The following is a 14,834-nucleotide window of genomic DNA, read 5'->3' as shown; positions in this document are numbered from 1 at the left end:
TGTCTCTTAATGGATACTTGGGTTGCTTCCATGTCTTGGCTATTGTAAATGATGCTGAAATGAACATTGGGGTACATGTATCTTTTCAGATTAGTGTTTTTGTTTTTTTCACATATATGCCCAAGAGTGAAATTGCTGGATCATATAGTAGTCCATTTTTAATTTTCTCAGAAACCTCCATACTGCTTCCCACAGTGGCTGCACCAATTTACATTCCCACCAACAGTGTAGGAGGGTTCCCTTCTGTTCACATCCTCGCCAACAGCTGTTATTTGTGTTCTTTCTGATGATAGCCATTCTGACAGGTATGAGGTGGTACCTTGTCGTGGTTTTGATTTGCATTTCCCTGTGATTAACGAAGTTGAGTATCTTCTCATGTGCCTGTTGGCCATCTGCATTTCACCTTTGGAAAAATGTCTATTCAGTTCTGTCCATTTTTTAATCAGGCCATAAAAAAATGAAATTTTGCCATTTGAAGCAACATGGATAGACTTGGAGGGCATTATGCTAAGTGAAATAACTCAAAAAGAAAAAGACAAATACTGTATGATATCATTTAAATGTGGAATCTAAAAAATACAACAAACTAGTGAATATAATGAAAAAGAAGCAGACTGACTGACATAGAGAACAAACTAGTGGTTACCAGAGGGGAGAGGGAAGGGGGGAGGGGCAATATAGGGGTAGGAGATTAAGAGGTACAAACCATTAGGTATAAAATAAGCTACAAGGAGGAGCTTCAAGATGGCAGAAGAGTAAGATGCAGAGATCACATTCCTCCCCACAAATACATCAGAAATACATCTACATGTGGAAGAACTCCTACAGAACACCTACTGAACGCCAGCAGAAGACCTCAGACCTCCTAAAAGTTTTTCTCCCTTTTATTCTGAGCTGTGTGGATGAAAGGCTCTTGGTGCTCCAGCCAGGTGTCAGGGCTGTGCCACTGAGGTGGGAGAGCCAAGTTCAGGACACTGGTCCACAAGAGACCTCCCAGCTCCATGTAATATCAAATGGCGAAAATCTCCCAGAGATCTCCATCTCAATGCCAAGACCCAGCTCCACTCAACGACCAGCAAGCTACAGTGCTGGACACGCTATGCCAAACAACTAGCAAGACAGGAACACAACCCCACCCATTAGCAGAGAGGCTGCCTAAAATCATAATAAGGTCACAGACACCCCAAAACACACCACCAGACATGGACCTGCCCACCAGAAAGACAAGATCCATCCTCATCCACCAGAACACAGGCACTAGTCCCCTCCACCAGGAAGCCTACACAACCCACTGAACCAACCTTAGCCACTGGGGACAGACACCAAAAACAATGGGAACTACGAACCTGCAGCCTGCAAAAAGGAGACCCCAAACACAGTAACTTAAGCAAAATGAGAAGACAGACAAACACACAGCAGATGAAGGAACAATGCAAAAACCCACCAGACCTAACAAATGAAGAGGAAATAGGCAATCTACCTGGAAAAGAATTCAGAATAATGATAGTAAAGATGATCCAAAATCTTGGAAATAGAATGGAGAAAATACAAGAAACGTTTAACAAAAACCTAGAAGAACTAAAGAGCAAACAAACAGTGATGAACAACACAAGAAATGAAATTAAAAATTCTCTAGAAGGGATCAATAGCACAATAACTGAGGCAGAAGAACGGATAAGTGACCTGGAAGATAAAATAGTGGAAATAACTACTGCAAAGCAGAATAAAGAAAAAAGAATGAAAAGAATTGAGGACACTCTGAGAGACCTCTGGGACAACATTAAACTCACCAACATTCGAAATATAGGGGTCCCAGAAGAAGAAGAGAAAAAGAAAGGAACTGAGAAAATATTTGAAGAGATTATAGTTGAAAACTTCCCTAATATGGGAAAGGAAATAGTTACTCAAGTCCAGGAAGCACAGAGAGTCCCATACAGGATAAATCCAAGGAGAAACATGCCAAGACACATATTAATCAAACTATCAAAAATTAAATACAAAGAACAAATATTAAAAGCAGCAAGGGAAAAACAACAAATAACACATAAGGGAATCCCCATAAGGGTAACAGCTGATCTTTCAGCAGAAACTCTGCAAGCCAGAAGGGAGTGGCAGGATATACTTAAAGTGATGAAGGAGAAAAACCTACAACCAAGATTACTCTACCCAGCAAGGATCTCATTCAGATTTGATGGAGAAATTAAAAACTTTACAGACAAGCAAAAGCTGAGAGAGTGCAGCACCACCAAACCAGCTTTATAACAAATGCTAAAGGAACTTCTCTAGGCAGGAAACACAAGAGAAGGAAAAGACCTACAATAATAAACCCAAAATAATTAAGAAAATGGTAATAGGAACATACATATTGATAATTACCTTAAATGTAAAAGGATTAAATGCTCCAACCAAAAGACATAGACTGGCTGAATGGATACAAAAACAAGACCCATATATATGCTGTCTACAAGAGACCCATTTCAGACCTAGGGACACATACAGACTGAAAGTGAGGGGATGGAAAAAGATATTCCATGCAAATGGAAATCAAAAGAAAGCTGGAGTAGCAATTCTCATATCAGACAAAATAGACTTTGAAACAAAGACTATTACAAGAGACAAAGAAGGACACTTCATAATGATAAAGGGATCAATCCAAGAAGAAGATATAACAATTGTAAATATTTATTCACCCAACATAGGAGCACCTCAATACATAAGGCAAATACTAACAGCCATAAAAGGGGAAGTCGACAGTAACACAATCATAGTAGGGGACTTTAACACCCCACTTTCACCAATGGACAGATCATCCAAAATGAAAATAAATAAGGAAACACAAGCTTTAAATGATACATTAAACAAGATGGACTTAATTGATATTTATAGGACATTTCATCCAAAAACAACAGAATACACATTCTTCTCAAGTGCTCATGGAACATTCTCCAGGATAGATCATACCTTGGGTCACAAATCAAGCCTTGGTAAATTTAAGAAAATTGAAATCATATCAAGCATCTTTTAGGACCACAACGTTTTGACACTAGATATCAACTACAGGAAAAAATCTGTAAGAAACACAAACACATGGAGGCTAAACAACACACTACTTAATAACCAGGAGATCACTGAAAAAATCAAAGAGGAAATCAAAAAATACCTAGAAACAAATGACAATGAAAGCACGATGACCCAAAACCTATGGGATGCAGCAAAAGCAGTTCTAAGCAGGAAGTTTATAGCAACACAATCCTACCTTAAGAAACAAGAAACATCTCAAATAAACAACCTAACCTTACACCTAAAGCAATTAGAGAAAGAAGAACAAAAAAACCCCAAAGTTAGAAGAAGGAAAGAAATCATAAAGATCAGATCAGAAATAAATGAAAAAGAAATGAAGGAAATGAAAGCAAAGATCAATAAAACTAAAAGCTGGTTCTTTGAGAAAATAAAAAAAATTGATAAACCATTAGCCACTCTTATCAAGAAAAAAAAAGGGAGAAGACTCTAATCAATAGAATTAGAAATGAAAAAGGAGAAGTAACTGATACTGCAGAAATACAAAGGATCATGAGAGATTACTACAAGCAACTATATGCCAATAAAATGGACAACCTGGAAGAAATGGACAAATTCTTAGAAATGCACAAACTTCTGAGACTGAACCAGGAAGAAACAGAAAATATGAACAGACCAATCAAAAGCACTGAAATTGAAACTGTGATTAAAAATCTTCCAACAAGCAAAAGCCCAGGACCAGATGGCTTCACAGGCAAATTCTTTTTTTTTTTTTAACATCTTTATTGAAGTATAATTGCTTTACAATGGTGTATTAGTTTCTGCTTTATAACAAAGTGAATCAGTTATACATATACATATGTTCCCATATCTCTTCCCTCTTGCATCTCCCTCCCTCCCACCCTCCCTATCCCACCCCTCTAGGTGGTCACAAAGCACCGAGCTGATCTCCCTGTGCTATGCGGCTGCTTCCCACTAGCTATCTATTTTACATTTGGTAGTGTATATATGTCCATGACACTCTCTCACCCTGTCACATCTCACCCCTCCCCCTCTCCATATCCTCAAGTCCATTCTCTAGTAGGTCTGTGTCTTTATTCCCGTCTTGCCACTAGGTTCTTCATGACCTTTATTTTTTTCCCTCAGATTCCATATATATGTGTTAGCATACTGCATTTGTTTTTCTCTTTCTGACTTACTTCACTCTGTATGACAGACTCTAACTCTATCCACCTCATTACAAATACCTCCATTTCATTTCTTTTTATGGCTGAGTAATATTCCATTGTATATATGTGCCACATCTTCTTTATCCATTCATCCGATGATGGACACCTAGGTTGCTTCCATGTCCTGGCTATTGTAAATAGAGCTGCAATGAACATTTTGGTACATGACTCTTTTTGAATTATGGTTTTCTCAGGGTATATGCCCAGTAGTGGGATTGCTGGGTCGTATGGTAGTTCTATTTTTAGTTTTTTAAGGAACCTCCATACTGTTCTCCATAGTGGCTGTATCAATTTACATTCCCACCAACAGTGCAAGAGGGTTCCCTTTTCTCCACACCCTCTCCAGCATTTATTGTTGCTAGATTTTTTGATGATGGCCATTCTGACCGGTGTGAAATGATACCTCATTGTAGTTTTGATTTGCATTTCTCTAATGATTAATGATGTTGAGCATTCTTTCATGTGTCTGTTGGCAATCTGTATACCTTCTTTGGAGAAATGTCTATTTAGGTCTTCTGCCCATTTTTGGATTGGGTTGTTTGTTTTTTTGTTATTGAGCTGCATGAGCTGTTTGTAAATCTTGGAGATTAATCCTTTGTCAGTTGCTTCATTTGCAAATATTTCCTCCCATTCTGAGGGTTGTCTTTTGGTCTTGTTTATGGTTTCCTTTGCTGTGCAAAAGCTTTTAAGTTTCATTAGGTCCCATTTGTTTATTTGTGTTTTTATTTCCATTTCTCTAGGAGCTGGGTCAAAAAGGATCTTGCTGTGATTTATGTCATAGAGTGTTCTGCCTATGTTTTCCTCTAAGAGTTTGATAGTGTCTGGCCTTACACTTAGGTCTTTAATCCATTTTGAGTTTATTTTTGTGTATGGTGTCAGGGAGTGTTCTAATTTCATACTTTTACATGTACCTGTCCAATTTTCCCAGCACCACTTATTGAAGAGGCTGTCTATTCTCCACTGTATATGCTTGCCTCCTTTATCAAAGATAAGGTGTCCATATGTACGTGGGTTTATCTCTGGGCTTTCTATCCTGTTCCATTGATCTATATTTCTGTTTTTGTGCCAGTACCAAACTGTCTTGATTACTGTAGCTTTGTAATATAGTCTGAAGTCAGGGAGCCTGATTCCTCCAGCTCCATTTTTCGTTCTCAAGATTGCTTTGGCTATTCAGGGTCTTTTGTGTTTCCATACAAATTGTAAAATTTTTTGTTCTAGTTCTGTGAAAAATGCCAGTGGTAGTTTGATAGGGATTGCATTGAATCTGTAGATTGCTTTGGGTAGTAGAGTCATTTTCACAATGTTGATTCTTCCAATCCAAGAACATGGTATATCTCTCCATCTATTTGTATCATCTTTAATTTCTTTCATCAGTGTCCTATAATTTTCTGCATACAGGTCTTTTGTCTCCTTAGGTAGGTTTATTCCTAGATATTTTATTCTTTTTGTTGCAATGGTAAACGGGAGTGTTTTCTTAATTTCACTTTCAGATTTTTCATCATTCGTATATAGGAATGCAAGAGATTTCTGTGCATTAATTTTGTATCCTGCTACTTTACCAAATTCATTGATTAGCTCTAGTAGTTTTCTGGTAGCATCTTTAGGATCCTCTATGTATAGTATCATGTCATCTGCAAACAGTGACAGCTTTACTTCTTCTTTTCCGATTTGGATTCCTTTTATTTCTTTTTCTTCTCTGATTGCTGTGGCTAACACTTCCAAAACTATGTTGCATAATAGTGGTGAGAATGGGCAACCTTGTCTTGTTCCTGATCTTAGTGGAAATGGTTTCAGTTTTTCACCATTGAGGACAATGTTGGCTGTGGGTTTGTCATATATGGCCTTTATTATGTTGAGGAAAGTTCCCTCTATGCCTACTTTCTGCAGGGCTTTTATTGTAAATGGGTGTTGAATTTTGTCAAAAGCTTTCTCTGCATCTATTGAGATGATCATATGGTTTTTCTCCTTCAATTTGTTAATATGATGTATCACGTTGATTGATTTCCGTATATTGAAGAATCCTTGCATTCCTGGAATAAACCCCACTTGATCATGGTGTATAATCCTTTTAATGTGCTGTTGGATTCTGTTTGCTAGTATTTTGTTGAGGATTTTTGCATCTATGTTCATCAGTGATATTGGCCTGTAGTTTTCTTTCTTTGTGACATCTTTGTCTGGTGTTGGTATCAGGGTGATGGTGGCCTCGTAGAATGAGTTTGGGAGTGTTCCTCCCTCTGCAATATTTTGGAAGAGTTTGAGAAGGATAGGTGTTAGCTCTTCTCTAAATGTTTGATAGAATTCGCCTGTGAAGCCATCTGTTCCTGGGCTTTTGTGTGTTGGAAGATTTTTAATCACAGTTTCAATTTCAGTGCTTGTGATTGGTCTGTTCATATTTTCTATTTCTTCCTGGTTCAGTCTCAGCAGGTTGTGCATTTCTAAGAATCTGTCCATTTCTTCCAGGTTGTCCATTTTATTGGCATAGAGTTGCTTGTAGTAATCTCTCATGATCCTTTGTATTTCTGCAGTGTCAGTGGTTACTTCTCCTTTCTCATTTCTAATTCTATTGATTTGAGTCTTCTCCCTTTTTCTCTTGATGAGTCTGGCTAATGGTTTATCAATTTTGTTTATCTTCTCGAAGAACCAGCTTTTAGTTTCATTGATTTTTGCTATTGTTTCCTTCATTTCTTTTTCATTTATTTCTGATCTGATCTTTATGATTTCTTTCCTTCTGCTAGCTTTGGGGTTTTTTTGTTTTTCTTTCTCTAATTGCTTTAGGTGCAAGGTTAGGTTGTTTATTCGAGATGTTTCCTGTTTCTTGATGTAGGCTTGTATTGCTATAAACTTCCCTCTTAGAACTGCTTTTGCTGCATCCCATAGGTTTTGGGTTGTCGTGTCTCCATTGTCATTTGTTTCTAGGTATTTTTTGATTTCCCCTTTGATTTCTTCAGTGATCACTTCGTTATTAAGTAGTGTATTGTGTAGCCTCCATGTGTTTGTATTTTTTACAGATCTTTTCCTGTAATTGATATCTAGTCTCATAGCGTTGTGGTCGGAAAAGATACTTGATACGATTTCAACTTGCTTAAATTTACCAAGGCTTGATTTGTGACCCAAGATATGATCTATCCTGGAGAATGTTCCATGAGCACTTGAGAAAAATGTGTATTCTGTTGTTTTTGGGTGGAATGTCCTATAAATATCAATTAAGTCCATCTTGTTTAATGTATCATTTAAAGCTTGTGTTTCCTTATTTATTTTCATTTTGGATGATCTGTCCATTGGTGAAAGTGGGGTGTTAAAGTCCCCTACTATGATTGTGTTGCTGTTGATTTCCCCTTTTATGGCTGTTAGTATTTGCCTTATGTATTGAGGTGCTCCTATGTTGGGTGCATAAATATTTACAATTGTTATACCTTCCTCTTGGATCGATCCCTTGATCATTATATAGTGTCCTTCTTTGTCTCTTGTAATAGTCTTTATTTTAAAGTCTATTTTGTCTGATATGAGAATTACTACTCCAGCTTTCTTTTGATTTCCATTTGCATGGAATATCTTTTTCCATCCCCTCACTTTCAGTCTGTATGTGTCCCTAGGTCTGAAATGGGTCTCTTGTAGACAGCATATATATGGGTCTTGTTTTTGTATCCATTCAGCCAGTCTGTGTCTTTTGGTGGGAGCATTTAATCCATTTACATTTAAGGTAGTTATCGATATGTATGTTCCTATTCCCATTTTCTTAAATATTTTGGGTTTGTTATTGTAGGTGTTTTTCTTCTCTTCTGTTTCTTGCCTAGAGAAGTTCCTTTAGCATTTGTTGTAAAGCTGGTTTGGTGGTGCTGCACTCTCTCAGCTTTTGCTTGTCTGTAAAGTTTTTAATTTCTCCATCAAATCTGAATGAGATCCTTGCTGGGTAGAGTAATCTTGGTTGTAGGTTTTTCTCCTTCATCACTTTAAGTATATCCTGCCACTCCCTTCTGGCTTGCAGAGTTTCTGCTGAAAGATCAGCAGTTAACCTTATGGGGATTTCCTTGTGTGTTATTTGTTGTTTTTCCCTTGCTGCTTTTAATATGTTTTCTTTATATTTAATTTTTGACAGTTTGATTAATATGTGTCTTGGTGTGTTTCTCCTTGGATTTATCCTGTATGGGACTCTCTGTGCTTCCAGGACTTGATTAACTATTTCCTTTCCCATATTAGGGACATTTTCAACTATAATCTCTTCAAATATTTTCTCAGTCCCTTTCTTTTTCTCTTCTTCTTCTGGGACCCCTATAATTCGAATGTTGGTGCGTTTAATGTTGTCCAGAGGTCTCTGAGACTGTCCTCAGTTCTTTTCATTCTTTTTTCTTTATTCTGCTCTGCAGTAGTTATTTCCACTATTTTATCTTCCAGGTCTCTTATCCGTTCTTCTGCCTCAGTTATTCTGCTATTGATCCCGTCTAGAGTATTTTTAATTTCATTTATTGTGTTTTTCATCGTTGCTTGGTTCCTCTTTAGTTCTTCTACGTCCTTGTTAAATGTTTCTTGCATTTTGTCTATTCTATTTCCAAGATTTGGGATCATCTTTACTATCATTATTCTGAATTCTTTTTCAGGTAGACTGCCTATTTCCTCTTCATTTGTTAGGTCTGGTGTGTTTTGACCCTGCTCCTTCACCTGCTGTGTGTTTTTTTGTCTTCTCATTTTGCTTATCTTACTGTGTTTGGGGTCTCCTTTTCACTGGCTGCAGGTTCGTAGTTCCCGTTGTTTTTGGTATCTGTCCCCAGTGGCTAAGGTTGGTTCAGTGGGTTGTGTAGGCTTCCTGGTGGAGGGGACTAGTGCCTGTGTTCTGGTGGATGAGGTTGGATATTGTCTTTCTGGTGGGCACGTCCACGTCTGGTGGTGTGTTTTGGGGTGTCTGTGGCCTTATTATGATTTTAGGCAGCCTCTCTGCTAATGGATGGGGCTGTGTTCCTGTCCTGCTAGTTGTTTGGCATAGGGTGTCCAGCACTGTGGCTTGCTGGTCGTTGAGTGAAGCTGGGTCTTGATGTTGAGATGGAGATCTCTGAGAGATCTTCGCCGTTTGGTATTACGTGGCGCTGGGAGGTCTCTTGTGGACCAGTGTCCTAAAGTTGGCTCTCCCACCTCAGAGGCACAGCCCTGATGCCTGGCTGGAGCACCAAGAGCCTTTCATCCATACGGCTCAGAATAAAAGGGAGAAAAAATAGAAAGAAAGAAAGAAAGAGGATAAAATAAAATAAAATAAAGCTATTATAATAAAAAATAAGAAAAAAAATTATTAAGAATAAATTTATTAAGAAAAAAATTTTGTTTAATTTTTAAAAATAGATTTATTAATTTTTTATAATAAAATATAAGAAAAAAATTATTAAGAAAAAATTTATTAAGAGAAAAAATTTTAATTTTTTAAAATAAAAAATATGAAAAAACTTATTAAAATATTTTTTAATTTTTAAAAATAGAAAATAAGGAAAAATTATTAAGAAAACATTTATTAGGAAAAAAATTTTTCAAGTTAAAAAAAAAAAAAAAAACCGACAGACCTAACCCTAGGACTAATGGTGAAAGCAAAGATATACAGAGAAAATCTCACCCAGAAGCATACACATATACACTCACAAAAAAAGGAAAAGGGGAAAACTTAATATATCCTGCTCCCAAAGTCCACCTCCTGAATTTGGGATGATTCGTTGTCTATTCAGGTATTCAACAGATGCAGGCACATCAAGTTGTTTGTGGAGCTTTAATCTGCTGCTTCTGAGGCTGCTGGGAGAGATTTCCCTTTCTCTTCTTTGTTCGTACAGCTCCCGGGGTTCAGCTTTGGATTTGGACCCGCCTCTGCATGTAGGTCGCCTGAGGGCGTCTGTTCCCCGCCCAGACAGAACGGGGTTAAAGGAGCAGCTGATTCGGGGGCTCTGACTCACTCAGGCCAGGGGGAGGGAGGGTACAGATGCAGGGCGAGCCTGCGGCGGCAGAGGCCAGCGAGACGTTGCACCAGCCCGAGGCACGCCGTGCGTTCTCCCGGGGAAGTTGTCCCCGGATCACGGGAGGCTGGCCGTGGCGGGCTGCACCGGCTCCCGGGAGGGGCGGTGTGGAGAATGACCTGTGCTTGCACACAGGCTTCTTGGTGGCGGCAGCAGCAGCCTTAGCGTCTCATGCCCGTCTCTGGGGTCCGTGCTGATAGCCGCGCCTCGCGCCCGTCTCTGGAGCTCGTTTAGGCAGCGCTCTGAATCCCCTCTCCTTGTGCGCCGCGAAACAAAGAGGCAAGAAAAACTCTCTTGCCTCTTCGGCAGCTGCAGACTTTTTCCCGGACTCCCTCCCGGCTAGCTGTGGTGCGCTAACCCCTTCAGGCTGTGTTCATGCTGCCAACCCCAGTCCTCTCCCTGCGATCCGACCGAAGCCCGAGCCTCAGCTCCCAGCCCCCGCCCGCCCCGGCGGGTGAGCAGACAAGCCTCTCGGGTTGGTGAGTGCTACTCGGCACCGATCCTCTGTGCGGGAATCTCTCCGCTTTGCCCTCCGCACCCTTGTGGCTGCGATCTCCTCCGTGGCTCCGAAGCTTCCCCCCTCTGCCACCCGCAGTCTCCGCCTGTGAAGGGGCTTCCTAGTGCGTGGAAACCTTTCCTCCTTCACAGCTCCCTCCCACTGGTGCAGGTCTCGTCCCTATTCTTTTGTCTCTGTTATTTCTTTTTTCTTTTGCCCTACCCAGGTACGTGGGGATTTTCTTGCCTTTTGGGAGGTCCGATGTCTTCTGCCAGCATTCAGTGGGTGTTCTGTAGGAGCAGTTCCACGTGTAGATGTATTTCTACTGTATCTGTGGGAAGGAAGGTGATCTCCGCGTCTTACTCTTCCGCCATCTTGCCCAGACCCCCCACAGGCAAATTCTATCAAACGTTTAGACAAGAGCTAACACATATCCTTCTCAAACTCTTCCGAAATATAGCAGAGGGAGGAACACTCCCAAACCCATTCTACCAGGCCACCATCACGCTGATACCAACACCAGACAAAGATTTCACAAAGAAAGAAAACTACAGGCCAATATCACTGATGAACATAGATGCAAAAATCCTCAACAAAATACTAGCAAACAGAATCCAACAGCACATTAAAAGGATCATACACCATGATCAAGTGGGGTTTATCCCAGGAATGCAAGGATTCTTCAATATACGCAAATCAATCAACGTGATACACCATATTAACAAATTGAAGGAGAAAAACCATATGATCATCTCAATAGATGCAGAGAAAGCTTTCAACAAAATTCAACACTCATTTATGATAAACACCCTCCAGAAAGTAGGCATAGAGGGAAGTTTCCTCAACATAATAAAGGCCATATATGACAAACCCACAGCCAACATCGTCCTCAATGGTGAAAAACTGAAACCATTTCCACTAAGATCAGGAACAAGACAAGGTTGCCCACTCTCACCACTATTATGCAACATAGTTTTGGAAGTTTTAGCCACAGCAATCAGAGAAGAAAAAGAAATTAAAGGAATCCAAATCGGAAAAGAAGAAGTAAAGCTGTCACTGTTTGCAGATGACATGATACTATACATAGAGAATCCTAAAGATGCTACCAGAAAACTACTAGAGCTAATCAATGAATTTGGTAAAGTAGCAGGATACAAAATTAATGCACAGAAATCTCTTGCATTCCTATACACTAATGATGAAAAATCTGAAAGTGAAATTAAGAAAACACTCCCATTTACCATTGCAACAGAAAGAATAAAATATCTAGGAATAAACCCACCTAAGGAGACAAAAGACCTGTATGCTGAAAATTATAGGACACTGATGAAAGTAATTAAAGATGATACAAATAGATGGAGAGATATACCATGTTCTTGGATTGGAAGAATCAACATTGTGAAAATGACTCTACTACCCAAAGCAATCTACAGATTCAATGCAATCCCTATCAAACTACCACTGGCATTTTTCACAGAACTAGAACAAAAAATTTTACAATTTGTATGGAAACACAAAAGACCCCGAATAGCCAAAGCAATCTTGAGAAAGAAAAACGGAGCTGGAGGAATCAGGCTCACTGACTTCAGAGTATACTACAAAGCTACAGTAATCAAGACATTATAGTACTGGTACAAAAACAGAAATATACGTCAGTGGAACAGGATAGAAAGCCCAGAGGTAAACCCACGCACATATGGTCACCTTATCTTTGATAAAGGAGACAAGAATATACAGTGGAGAAAAGACAGCCTCTTCAATAAGTGGTGCTGGGAAAACTGGACAGCTACAGGTAAAAGAATGAAATTAGAACACTCCCTAACACCATATACAAAAATAAACTCAAAATGGGTTAAAGACCTAAATGTAAGGCCAGACACTATCAAACTCTTAGAGGAAAACATAGGCAGAACACTCTATGACATAAATCACAGCAAGATCCTTTTTAATACAGCTCCTAGAGAAATGGAAATAAAAACAAAAATAAACAAATGGGACCTAATGAAACTTAAAAGCTTTTGCATAGCAAAGGAAACCATAAACAAGACCAAAAGACAACCCTCAGAATGGGAGAAAATATTTGCAAATGAAGCAACTGACAAAGGATTAATCTCCAAAATTTACAAGCAACTGATGCAGCTCAATATCAAAAACCAAACAACCCCATCCAAAAATGGGTGGAAGACCTAAATAGACATTTCTCCAAAGAAGATATACAGATTGCCAACAAACACATGAAAGAATGCTCAACATCATTAATCATTAGAGAAATGCAAATCAAAACTACAATGAGGTATCATCTCACACCGGTCAGAATGGCCATCATCAAAAAATCTACAAACAATAAATGTTGGAGAGGGTGTGGAGAAAAGGGAACCCTCTTGCACTGTTGGTGGGAATGTAAATTGATACAGCCACTATGGAGAACAGTATGGAGGTTCCTTAAAAAACTAAAAATAGAACTACCATACGACCCAGCAATCCCACTACTGGGCATATACCCTGAGAAAACCATAATTCAAAAAGAGTCATGTACCAAAATGTTCATTGCAGCTCTATTTACAATAGCCAGAACATGGAAGCAACCTAAGGGTCCATCAACAGATGAATGGATAAAGAAGATGTGGCACATATATACAATGGAATATTACTCAGCCATAAAAAGGAACAAAACTGAGTTATTTGTAGTGAGGTGGATGGACCTAGAGTCTGTCATACAGAGTGAAGTAAGTCAGAAAGAGAGAAACAAATACTGTATGCTAACACATATATATGGAATCCAAAGAAAGTAGAAAAAAAAATGGATCTGAAGAACCTAGGGGCAGGACAGGAATAAAGACGCACACTTAGAGAATGGACTTGAGGACACAGGGAGGGGGAAGGGTAAGCTGGGACAAAGTGAGAGAGTGGCATGGACATATATGTAAATATGTAGCTAGTGGGAAGCAGCCGCATAACACAGGGAGATCAGCTCGATGCTTTGTATCACCTAGAGGGGTGGGATAGGGAGGGTGGGATGGAGAGGCAAGAGCGAGGAGATATGGGGATATATGTGCACGTATAGCTGATTCACTGTTATAAAGCAGAAACTAACACACCATTGTGAAGCAGTTATACTCCAATAAAGATGTTAAATAAAATAAAATAAAATAAGCTACAAGGATATACTGTACAACATAGCCAATATTTTATAATAACTATAAATGGAGTATAACCTTTAAAAATTGTGAATCACTATATTGACACCTATAACATGTAATATTGTACATCAACTATACTTTAATAAAAAAATTAAAAAAGAAGAATGTTATGATATGTCTATTCAAAGTTTTCAGGAGTTATTAAATTTTTTTTCAAGTTCCAAGTCTGATGGCCAAAGGAAGGTATCCTTGCTCACTACTCTATTTCCAATTTCAGTGAGAAAGTATATTGAGAAATATTACTGCTTTATTCAAAGAAAAAAGAAAGGGACATAACTACAACTCAGGAACTATACAGCTCAACTCACCACTGGTGTGTAGATTGAATAATAAAAGGCCACAAGCTTCCAGAGGAAACAGCTTGTATATGGTGTTAGAGAGAATAAATCCTCGTAAGGCCTGAAGGGCAACCCAGCTGCCTCCCTTCCAAGAGAACATGACTCACACACACACACACACACACCACATGTGCACCTGCCCTATTCCATAATCACACAGGAGTTCATACCTGACCTAGCCTGACCTCAGCTCAAAAAATTGCAAAAACAAAATAAGAAGAGAGAGAGAAGCATAAACTAAAGTTAGAGGAATAAGACATAATAAATGTAGATAATCAGTAAAATGCATGACTATTTCAGAGAAAAAATGTAAAATTCCAAACACTTTGACTTCTCTATGAACAAAAAAAAATGTAAAAATGACGTACAATGGTTGAGAGAAGAGATTATGATACAGCAAACAGAGATTAAAATGAAGTTGGTCTTACTCAGGGTAGATGAGATAAAAACAAAAGACATGCGGAGAAAAAAATCATCTTAGAAAAATGAAGTGTTAATAACCACGACTAAAAAGAGGCATTGTAGCCAAACTTTAAAATCCCCAGGAAACAAAATAGAAAAAAAATTCA

Source organism: Eubalaena glacialis, chromosome 9 (assembly GCF_028564815.1).
Source record: "Eubalaena glacialis isolate mEubGla1 chromosome 9, mEubGla1.1.hap2.+ XY, whole genome shotgun sequence".
Lineage (NCBI taxonomy): Eukaryota > Metazoa > Chordata > Mammalia > Artiodactyla > Balaenidae > Eubalaena > Eubalaena glacialis.
This window is presented reverse-complemented; position numbering follows the sequence as displayed.